The sequence below is a fragment of the Nuphar pumila genome, chromosome 6 (assembly GCF_984573655.1).
Source record: "Nuphar pumila chromosome 6, dmNupPumi1.hap1.1, whole genome shotgun sequence".
NCBI lineage: Eukaryota > Viridiplantae > Streptophyta > Magnoliopsida > Nymphaeales > Nymphaeaceae > Nuphar > Nuphar pumila.
The window spans coordinates 79,029,338-79,041,998 of NC_143254.1; positions in this window are offsets into that span (position 1 = coordinate 79,029,338).

The following is a 12,661-nucleotide window of genomic DNA, read 5'->3' on the forward strand; positions in this document are numbered from 1 at the left end:
TTGTCAAGTTTCTTAAATTTCTGTGTGTTTTAGGTTTAGAACAGTAAAGATGATGTTAGTTCGGATTGAATAACTCATTGTTTATTTCTGATTTTTTTATATGTGATGCATGCATGAGTTATTGAGTTACTGTAGAAAAATCAGAGGTTTTGGATCTCGGGAACCCTGTCAAAAAAATCAGACATCAAATCGGGTTTTTAAAGCTTTAAAATCGTGGTTAAAATCAAGAAGGTAACTTGCTGTTATGATATTTCTCTCATCTCATATCCGATTTTAGATATGTAAAGTGCTATGGATTCACATTGAGTAGATCTGTCTGCTGTGAAATTTTCAGATTTTTTTATCACTGTTTAGTATTTTTCCCCTTTTAGGGAATCTGTTTTTAAATTTAAAACTCGTTAGGGTTTACCAAAACCCTAATCAGACTTGTGTTAGTCATAAATCCCAAACCACAGATCCGATTCATGATCTGTAAAAAGTGAGTATTGTTATTTTTTTGTCTACTATTTACCACTACAATTTCAGAGATTTTTGTTTAGGATTGCTATTTATGTCTGTATTTTCAATCTAGAATAGCTGTTTTAATCCCTGTTAAGAGTGAAATATGTTAGCTCAGATTGCCGGAAGGGTTTCTCCCTAACCGGAGATGATGTTTACGATCTGTAAATTGGGAAATCTCTGATTTTATTTCTAGTTAGTCTCTGTAAAATTTCATAAATTTCTATGGAGATTTGACCCCTGGTTTAGGTCTTGGACTGAGACTGGTTGGTGAATTAGGTCAAAAATAGCATATTTTTAGGGTTTAATGCAATTTTCGGATTAATTTTATGTCAAAAAATTATTTTTATAATTCCAATTCGACATTAGGGTTATAACAAGTTCAGGTACCAATTTTTATGGATTTTGGAATCCATTTGATGGCTGAATTAAGCAAATTGCAAAACCGGGTTCCTGAAAGATCCAAAAAACACTGCAAAAATCACAAAATTTGAGATATTATTGGATTTTCGTGCATAAGCATATATTTTTAGGGTTTAATCATGTTCATAATCATATTAGGATGCTTTAGGTTTAATTTGATGCTCATTTGATTTCATTTAGTGCATAAAACCTAAATTTTTACCAAAATCTATTTCTAAAAAGCCTGATTTCAAGGCCATAGTCTTGCTATCGGGGGCAATTTGGTCATTTGACCTAAATTTCGAAATCCCTAACCCTAATTTCATATTTTTATTCATGTCATAGCATATTTGGTTTGAGTTTATTCCATTCAAATTTCAAAATTTGCATTTTATCAAATATCTTTCTAAAAACCCTAATTTCAAGGCCATAGTCTTGTTATGAGGGGTATTTTGGTCATTTTGACCCCAATTTCGAAATTCCATATCTTATCTTTCATATTTATTCAATTTTATTTCATATTTTATCATTTTTATTTAAGGGAATCAAGGAAAAGGCTTATATCTAGCAAAATCCAGTAATTTCTAGATATTACTGGATAAATCTAGAAAAGCCAACATATTTTCATTAACCAAGTTTTCTAGTTTTGCAGGTACATTGAAGACTTTATTTTTCATGTATTTAAATTTCAATAGTGATGTAACTTGTAATTAAACTTTGGAATAAGAATTTACATTTCCTGCTTAGCTTAGGTTGCATTGCATATAGTTTATAATTTTAATGTGTGATGGATGATGATTCATGCATATTTTTACAAATTCACCATGGTCTACACGAATGGCACATGCACTAGCTTCTATGAAGTTTATAAACTTGGTGGAATTTGTATTTATGGCCATAGTCAGAATACGAATGATACTCAGATTTATAATCTTCACATTAGCCATATTCAGCCTACACTCTTAGGCTAACTTCAAAATGCACTGCATTTCTCAAAAATACAAAAAGTATTTCTCAATTCATTCATTTCATGCATTTGCCAATTCCAATTCAAATTTCAATTCAAAGAAGTTCATTTCCTCAAAATCTCCTAAGTCTTATAGCAAAATCGATTTTCCCAAAAGCATTGAATTTCAAAGAATACTTCAATTTTTTTTCAAGTTCATAAACTCAATTTTTCAAAGTTATGCAGTCAATTTCAAAGTTTGAAGTTAGAATTTTTCTAAGTCTTATTCAAAAGAATATGGATTTGCCAATGATATTTCAAATATTTCCCAAGTTCCAAATTCAAATTTTCTAAGTTAGAATTTCAATTTCCAAGTTTGAATTCAGAGAAACCAAGTCTCTCAGAATCGATTTTCACCAAATGTCAAGGATTCCTCAAAATCGATTTTATTTCTCTCAGAAGTACATTTCAAATCCCAATTCACGATTTTCCAAGCTTTACATTTTCTAAATATTTCAATCATTCAAAGCAAACATCATGTTTTCAAAATGTGCATTTTCTAAAAATTCATAGCACATGCCTGATTCTATGTGCATTTAGAAATTAGAATATGGTTTAGACAAGTTGAATAGAGTAGAACATAAGATTGATCCTTGGTTCAATTACCCCTGTTAAAGGTGGCAGGAACGGTTGAACCTCGTACCGACAGGCGAGTCCCATTCTTCGGAATAATCCCGCATTTTAAAAACGGAGGCGAGTTATTTTAAAAAAATCTTTTTCAAAGGTCAGTTTGACTCGCAAAAGTTTAAAAATTTTGCGATGATAACACAAGGCGATAGGGATGGATACCATCAGATTTCGTTGCCAATCTCAACTGAGAGTAAAATTAATTCGATAGGTATATCTTAACTCTTTTTAAGCACAAATGAGAGAGACAAGACTTCAGTAAGCATAGATGCTTATGTCGAGACAACAGAACAATAAGCAAAATACAGAGTACTTTTGCATCAAGGAAATCCAAACACAAAGAGAGCTATCAAAATGAAACTAAACAGGTAAAATCTAACATTAATCGATGATTATGGCAGAGTAAAGCTCGATTTGATACTGAATCAGACCAACCTTCTTCTTGAAAAACCATTGGGTTCAAAAGAAATTATTACAGGAGGAAGATACAGATAAGACGTGTAAGGGGAATATGAACGAAAGTACCGAGAATGGGAGGAAACAAGACATAATAAAACAAAGAGAGATCAAGGACAGTTAAACAAAACAGGAGATCGGTCGTGAATGTGAGACGATGAATGGAAAAAAAAAATTAACGACAGGAACAAATAGGTAAAGGAAAGAAAGACAATAAAACGAGGAATGCAAACAGAAAATTAGAGATACAAACAAAAAAACAAAACAAAAAAAATTTAAAAAAAAGAAGAAAGAAACAAAATCAGAAAAGAATTGTGGGAGCATGAATGCTCCGTTGATGTCGCAATAGGTGGGACGATCCTGCTACATGCAGGTCGATCCCACCATTTGTGCCCTTAGATAAAAGAAAGAAAACAAGGGATGAAACTACAATAAAGAAACGATAAAAAAAATGCTTCACAGAAAATCAGATAGAAAGGGGAAAAGACTTACCTCGGTTCTGATGGGGCAAGCTTCCCTCGACTGATCTGCGAGGAAAACTTAAAGAACAGTGAAGAAGGAAAAGAGAGAGGAGGAGCCGATCCGTGAAGAAGAAGAAGGATGCGCATGGAGGGGTGAAGACGGTTCCTGGATGAAGAAAATGCTGGGGTGAAGAGGCGGTCCCGTTTAGGGTTTCTTGAGCTACTTTTTAAAGAGGCAAAAAGGAGGTTCGGTTGAAGATGGGAGGCTAGAGATGAGGTTGTTGGTGATGGAGGGACGAAGATAGGGAAATTGGAGGGCGATGGAGGAGCTCGCACATGGGTGCGTGCGACTGGTTGGAGAGGAGAAGCCGCAAGAGGGAAAACTCCAGAGGGTCTGAAACCCTAACCCGATTTTGCGAGCTTTGCAAGAGGTTTTACTTTTTCCAAAAGAGGCCTCCTTATGAAAGTTTTTCAAAAATGGGTTTCTCTTAAAAAAAAAACATTTCTATTTTTTTTTTTTGCAATTTTCTTTCATTATTTTTGATTTTTTTGTTCTTTTCTGAGTATTTTGATTTTTTTGTGTTTTTGGAATAAAAATCTGAGAAAATAAAGACTAAACCCTAATTTTTTTGTATTTTTCTAAAAAGAATATTTACAAAAGTATCTTCTTGAGAATTTCAGACCATTTCAGGAAAATTTCTTCAAAAAAAGAGGGTTTGGACCCCGGTTTTGAGAAAATGTTTAAGTTTTGACACTCGAATCGAGAAATACGATTTGATGGATCCAAACAGATGTCAGATGGACTGTCCGAGCTATTTAAAACTATTTTTTGTATTTTCTGTATTTTTAATTTTAAAATTTGAACAAGGAGGCTCAGATTTGGATCTGGACAATGGATACAGATCCGAAATCAATTTAAACATATGAAATGAATTTATTTTTAATAGAACTAGAGAAATGAACTAGAATTTAGATTTGAAATGACTCAATTGCTTCAAAAAATGATATTAGGGGCAAAAAGGGAATATTTAAAAGTTTTTTGAAAAATTTGGGGTGTTCACAGATGCCCCTCTTTGCTACTAAGCCGGTTGAAAGCCGAGCTTAGTGGCAAAGAAAACACTCCAAATTTTGAAAAATGCCCCAGTTAGCAGATCTGGACTGGGTGTGGAAGAATTATGGCTTTTCAGGCTTAAAGCCTTGTCCTGAATGACTTGGGGGGACGAAATCCTCGACAATGATATGACTGAATGATAGAGATGAGGAAATCGTGATGGGACTTTGGGTGAAGATCCCAAAATGATGAAAGGTAAGAATTTAGATCAAGTCTCGTGGGCGAGATAAGATCAATCTTTTGAAATGACTCAGGTTTGGCCCTTAACTTGGATGGGACAAAGATATATCAAAATAACCTGAATGGGGAAAGGAATATATGAGGACTTTGATGGGACATTTATGAGAGAAGGCTTTGTGAGATGGAGTTCAAATAGGATCCTGTCCTGGATGGATATACAAAGCATGAATTCCTCGATGGGAAGAACCATGATGGGACTGGAGGAAGAAACACCTCGTCGAAACGAGACTCAGGTTTAACCCAAACCTGAAAAAGAAGATACCTCGAGGTACGAGGTTCAGGCTTTAACCCTTAACCTGAAGGGGACGACCATATGGAATCCTCGAGTGAAGAGACCATGATGGGACCTTCGGAGTTTGGACGAACAAATCCGAAAGGGGTTTGCGAAAGGAGGAAGATATGAAGTTCCCTAAAGCTTGAAAAAGGGATGAACATGGACGTCTCACTGCTGAGACTAAATCAACTTTTGAATTTAATGACCTCTCGCAGGGAGTACAGGTTTTGACCCTTAACCTGAGTGGGAACAACCATACGGATTTCTCGAAACCGTGATGGGACAGGAGAGATACTTCAACTGAATGGGGTAACTCTTCTGGAAGATATAAACAACGCTAGGTTGCATCAAAATGGATATTGAATATTTATTTCATTCTTAGAATATCTAGAAAATTTTGCCAATAAGATAAATTTATAGTTGACTTCAACGCTTGAAAATGTGCACATGTGTGCAAAGGTATTCCCTCTTTTACCTAGAGTATTTCCTCCAACAGGGTTAACTTTTTGGTTTTAAGAGTCAAATTCAAAATTTTAGCGCTGATGATTTTCTTCAAGGAAGTTATCCGTTTCCCTGATATGAGAAGAGAAGAAATATTCTTAATTTCATAAAAGCAAGTAAAGAAGAGATATTGATAACAGATATTTTGCATAAGAAAAGACGACTTCTGGCAATTTAGGCAGTTTGATATCTGGGTGTTTTCCCATGATGATCTTCTTGCACTCTTTTGGAGTCATTGGGCTTTTTCGGGCTTTTACATCATCCTTCATTTGGATGTGTCCTGACTTTTCTCTCTTTTTCAGGGAAGGGTACGTCACAAACTCCTTCGTCTCAGAGATGCTCCGATCCTTCATTTTCTCAGGGATTATATTGAGGATATTGGCCCAAAAAAAGTCTTTAGAGGATAGCAGAAATCAAATATCATTTAGGGTTTGTCGGTAGGTCCATCACACTCGCCTTCATCTCAACGGTGATCTGAACTTTCCCTGGAAGGATCCTTCACAAACTCCTTCATCTTGGTAGATGATCCAAATCTTCTTCGGCCCCGGGGGTCTACTCGCTTAATTCGCCTTTAACTTAACGACAATTGAGAGATCCCTTTTGCAGATATTTGATTGCAGCTTTAAAATGAGAGGATATGGATTAAGTGAATTCTTTTATAGCTCAGGATATTTCCACTGTCTAATTGCCAGAAAATCATCTTTAAACATGCGTCATAGCCATGATCAATATCAATTCGTTTATGGCTTTTCAACATCATTGAACATTTCTTTCGCCAATCATACCGAGGATATTTCTTTCATCCTTTTGGTTGATCAAACAGGGAAAAAGATTTGAATTTTACCTCTTTTTCGCAAAAAGGTTTCACCCTTTTGGAAAGAAATACTAGAGGTAATCAGAGGTGATTCTTTTGGTGTAGTCAGAATATTGGAATCAACACATATTTTTAGAAAATTGGTAAGGTTTTCGAGCATCCTTTGTGAAATAATCACTCAATATAATTTTTGATGCGACCTTAAGTTGAAACTTGGGAAGGAATATTTAGAATTTTGTTTTTGATCGACCATCTCGAAAGCAGGATTTTATTGCCCGACCAGCTCGAAAGCAGGATTTGATTGACCGACCAGCTCGAAAGCAGGATTTTGATGGAAGTACCAACTCGAAAGCAGGATTTTGATGAAAGTACCAGCTCGAAAGCAGGATTTGTTTGACCGACCAGCTCGAAAGCAGGATTTGTTTGACCGACCAGCTCGAAAGCAGGATTTTGATTGCCCGACCAGCTCGAAAGCAGGATTTTGATTGCCCAACCAGCTCGAAAGCAGGATTTTTTTGACCGACCAGCTCGAAATCAGGATTTTGATTGACCGACCAGCTCGAAAGCAGGATTTTTGGAAGTACCAGCTCGAAAGCAGGATTTTGATTGCCCGACCAGCTCGAAAGCAGGATTTTGATTGAAGTACCAGCTCGAAAGCAGGATTTGATTGACCGACCAGCTCGAAAGCAGGATTTTTGGAAGTACCAGCTCGAAAGCAGGATTTGATTGACCGACCAGCTCGAAAGCAGGATTTGATTGCCCGACCAGCTCGAAAGCAGGATTTTTTTTGATCGATCAGCTCGAAAGTAGGATTTTGATTGACCGACCAGCTCGAAAGCAGGATTTTTGGAAGTACCAGCTCGAAAGCAGGATTTTGATTGAAGTACCAGCTCGAAAGCAGGATTTTGGTTGCCTGACCAGCTCGAAAGCAGGATTTGTTTGCCCGACCAGCTCGAAAGCAGGATTTGTTTGACCGACCAGCTCGAAAGCAGGATTTGATTGCCCGACCAGCTTGAAAGCAGGATTTGATTGCCCGACCAGCTCGAAAGCAGGATTTGATTGCCCGACCAGCTCGAAAGCAGGATTTTGGAAAAATGATTGGCATTGATAGAGTTGTGACCCGAAGGTTTGAGAATGATGGCTATTTGATGAAATTGTAACCCGAAGGCTTGAAATTCGATATACGTTGATGAATTTGTAACCCGAAGGCTTGAAAAGGTAGACATTGATGAAATTGTAACCCGAAGACTTGACAGTGATAGATTTTGATGAGTTTGTAACCCGAAGGCTTGGAAATGAGAAAAGATTTGATGAAATTGTGACCCGAAGGCTTGAAAGTGGTATACTTGATGAAATTGTGACCCGAAGGCTTGAAGATGATAGACATTGATAAACTGGTAACCCTAGGGCTTGATAATGAAAGACATTTGATGAATTGATAGACATTTGTTGAAAATTTAGGATATAATAGACAATGATTTAGGTTTATCCCTTAACCTGAAAGGGAAGAGGGAGATTTTTGAGGATATACTTGAGACTTGAATTTAGAAGAGATATGACAAGATTTATGATTTATGATTTATGATTTAGGATTTAGATGGACCAGCACATTTGGCTGTATGCGGTCCAATTTTCAGGATTAGCCCCTTGTCCTGAATGGGAAACATAGAAAGAATAAACTTTGAGAAGATAGAAGGATATAGAATTTTGAAGAAAATGCAGAACATTTGAGGAAAATTTGATTTTATTTTTGTAAAAAGAATTTTCACAGGTAGCATTGTTGCCCCTATGAGTGATCTTAGGATTATCCCTTATCCTAAATGGGAAAAAGAATAGAATTTTAAAAAAAATTGATATAAATTTAGAAATCAATAAGAATAGATAAAACTTGTATTTGCAAAAAGAATCCTCATTGGTAGCGTTATTGCTCCTACGAGGGATCTCAGGATCTTTCCTTATCCTGAATGGGAATAAGAATAGAATTTAAAGAGATTTAATGAAGGGAAATTGATATAAATCTAGAAAATCAACAAAGATTAACAAAACTTGTATTTACAAAAGAATCCTCATAGGTAGCGTTGTGGCTCCTACGGGGGGTTTCAGGATTTTTCCTTATCCTAAATGGGAAAAGAATTTAAGGAATTTAAATGAAGAAAAATTGATATAAATTTAGAAAATCAAATGAAGGTTTTCGAAAACTTGTATTTACAAAAGAATCCTCATAGGTAGCGTTATGGCTCCTACGAGGGGTTTCAGGATTTTCCCTTATCCTGAGTGGGAACACCTCGGACAACGAGGGTCAGGTTTATCCCTTAACCTGAGGGAGAACAAGAATAAAGGAAATACCTCATGGAAAGAGGCATCAGGTTTATCCCTTAACCTGAAAGGGTAGAGGAATTGATAAAATTTAATAGAATTGAGGAGAAATTGATAAAACTTGATGAAAACTTTGATAAAATTGATATAAACTTTATAAAAAAACATGAATAAAATGAATAAAACTGATATAAATATCAAATTAAACTGAAAATTTATAAGATTTAAGAGAAAAAAGAGTTTTTCTGATCCTGCCTGCATATGGGATCTTGAAAGAAAAATGTTGTTTTTAACAGATAAATGAGAAATCATTTTGGGAAGAAAATTCATTTGTAAGAAGAACGATCAGTGTGAGATCTGATCCCTTTTTTTTAAAAGGAATCATCATGAGAGATCATCATGAGGGTTAATTTTGAAGATAATGGTTTTGAAAAACCCATTTTTAAGAAAAATCAATGTAATAGTTTACTTTGAAGATGATTTGATCAAAATATTGAATTTTCGGTGATCATGAAGAAGTTTTTGCAGAAATTCTCAAGATTTTTAGGATTTCGAAAATCCTCATAGGTAATATCATTTCTCTCATGATGATGTTTTTAGGATTGTCCCTTATTTAAAAAGAATATGAAAAATACAAAATTTTCAGAATAAAGTATTTGATATCAACGGATATGAAGAAAATTGACATTTCATTGATAGAAAATATTTGATAACAACGACTGGAATATTTACAAGTTTGTTGACCAAAGGTCACAAAAGACTAGGACTGAGTTGTCCCTATTAGGTGACTGAAAAGAGAGAAAGCAGAAAAATATTGACATGGTTCGGGAAGCTAGGCCAGAACGGGTAGCTACTCTTCTTCTTAATCTTCTACCAGCAGCTTTTTGTCAATGTAGTCTTGGACGATGTTTTTGAAAACAAAGCAGTGCTCGATGTCATGCCCCATCGCCCGATGGAATTTGCAGAACTGATCCTTGAACCTTCCCATAGTCACAGGTGGATCTGCTACCTTGGGAAGTTTAACCATCTCTTTTGTTGTCATATACTCAAGAACTTCCTCAAGTGTTTGCTCTAAGGGGGTAAACTCGCGGTCATATCCCCAACCGTCATGCTTCGGCTTCCCTTGGGGCTTAGACTCTAACTGGATGCTCGAGGGAGGGCTGTCATTCTGCCTGCTGATCCCACTCTTTTGACTGAAACAGTCATCTCTGCCTGACCCGCCAGTGTGGTTCTTTTTGCCACCTCTTTTGTTTTTGCCATTGTTGTTGGAGGAACTGGTAGAAAAGGTAAAGTTGGTTCTCTTTTTCACATCCTGACTGCCTTTTGCCAAGGTGATGCCATGATAGGTTCCATTCTATAATCCCATTTCGAGCCATTCGACTCGCTCTATTAACTTGATGAAAGATTTAGACGGAGAAGTAGAGATCAGACCCTTCAGAGGTTGAAAGAAATTGTTCAAAATTATTGAGAGTGCATGCCCCTCTGATATCGGATCTGTCATCTGGTTGCAAGTGGATCTCCATCTATGAATGAAATCTTTTGCCCTCTCATTGTCATTTTGCTTTAGGTTGAAAAGATGGTTGAGAGTAGGCGGAGCCTCGGTATTGAAGAGAAACCTTTCAATGAACAAGTTGATGACTTTGTCAAATTCTCGTAGTTCAATCGGGTTGATGTGGTCGGCATACCATCTTGCTGCAACTCCCTCCAGACTGCGTGGAAAGCATAAGAATAAAGCCCTATTGTTCTTTTTGAATCGGTTGCACTCGGCGAAAAATGTGGCCAGAGGAGCTTTGGGGTTGCCGGTCCCATCAAATTTCATGAATTTACGAGGAAGATCTTCCCAGTTGTCATCTCCTTCTAGGCCGTCATAAAAATCTACACCGGTGTAGCTTTTTTTGCCTTTGTCCTGGGCTTGTAAGTCTTTGATCGCATGAGTCATTTCAATCATTTTCTCCTGCATCAGATTTTCTGCTGGGATCTGACCTTTGGCTTTGCTTGCTGACTCGTGCCCCTCATTGACTTTCTTGGGCCGATACAAGGGATTATGAAAATATGTCAGCTGCTCTTCCTCTGAGTCCCCCTCTGCTGACTCTGAAGTGCTGTCATACTGAACTTGCTTTTTGCCGATTTTTCCCTTGGCTTTGCTTTTAGAAGACATTTTCTCAGGGTTTTCCTCAGCCTGTTCAGACATCATTTTGGCCATCACTTTCTGAAACAACTTGTATGTGGCTGAATCAACATTGCTTTCTGCTTCTTGGCCCTGCTGCTTAGATGACCTGATGGAGTTCATTTCCTCTCCTTCACTGTCACTTTGCTGGGGCACTGTTTCCTTTCCAGTCCTCGTCCGAACCATGATGAAATGTCAATGTCCTCTCTGAAGGTAAGAATGGGATATTTAGAAAATTTTTGGAGGAAATTATGATAAAGGAGGAAATCAAAATCTGATAATGAAAATATCCCATTACGAGGGATTGGGTTGTCACCAAAAATTTGTGACAACCACATTGAAAAAGAATGAACAAATACTTAATTTTGAAAAGGGACATATCCTGACAAAAATTTATTTTATCACAAAAGGATATTTAAAGAAAAATTTGAAGAATTGCAGGCAGGATCAAAGAATTTTGAAGAAATCAGAAGAATAAAGGGAAAGTACTCCTTGGTTTAAAAGGAGAAAATTTTGAATAATATATACCCAGGGTTTTGAAGAATATAGGGAAGATATAAAATATCATACAATCACAGATATACAAACAAGGATGTACAAACAACACTCCCTAAAGCTGACTCTATATGCAATATTTGAAATGACAAATAGGATCTTAATCCTAACTCTAAGATTTATATCATCTGATTCCAATCAAGGTACACCGATATACTCAAGCCGAAGCTCGAAGTACGTGGCATATAAGATATCTCTTTGGTTCTAAGGTAATGGCTTCCCAACATCCTTGAGCACCTACCGATATACCTTGGACTATGGCCCTTAGGTACGTGGTAGGGGGGCGCGAACCCAAATAAGTGGTCCAGTTGTGAGGCTCTCTTCCGAACTATGGTTCAGTGAGACAGCCCAGCAACGTGAAGACCGGGACAATATAGGTAGGGATGTTTTTCAAAATATGATCAACATGCAATAAAATCAGAAGGCTCTAATGCAAGTCCTAAAGAGAGATTTAAATGAAAAGAAGCATACACTTGCATACATTATTTACATTCAATCCCCAAAATTGAAGAGAGTTGTATTTAAGACCTAAGTCTAATGTGAACATGGAATAATCTCCTCAATATGGTCCTACCAAACCATACTTAGATCCTATATGCAATGATGTCAGCTTAGGACAAAATCTAGGCTTCCTAAGGTTTGCATGAAAATGAAGCTGACATATGTTAGAATAAAGACTTAGATTATATAAAAGCAAAGCAAAGGCATAGATCCAACCAGACGAAGACGAGTCCCATCACGATCGCCAAAACTGTGATCATCGCAAAATTTTTCCTCTCTGGTGGTTTCTCTCTCTTCCTTCTCTTTTCCTTTTCTAACCTCTATTTTCCTCCTTTTTGAAGGGAGGAAAATAAAAGAAAGAAAAGAAAGAGAGAAGAGAAAAGAAGAGAAAGAAAGAGAAGATGAACTTCTTTTGCGCGGTCTCACTTGACCTTAATTTGAAAACATTTAGAAATTTAACTCGCCTCCGTTTTGAAAATATTGCGGGAAAAATGGAGAGACGGGATTCGCTCGTCGGTACGAGGTTCGACCGTTCCTGACGCCTTTTCCAGGGGTAATCGTACCAAGGATCGAATCTATGCCTTTTGCTTTGCCTAAATATAATCTAAGAATTTATTCTAACTCTTAAATGCACAAAGAATCATACTTGTGCAATGCAAGGATGTATTCTCTTTTGAAAAGAATGATTTGGAAATTTCCAAGTATTCTGAGATGAACTTGATGAAGAGATGA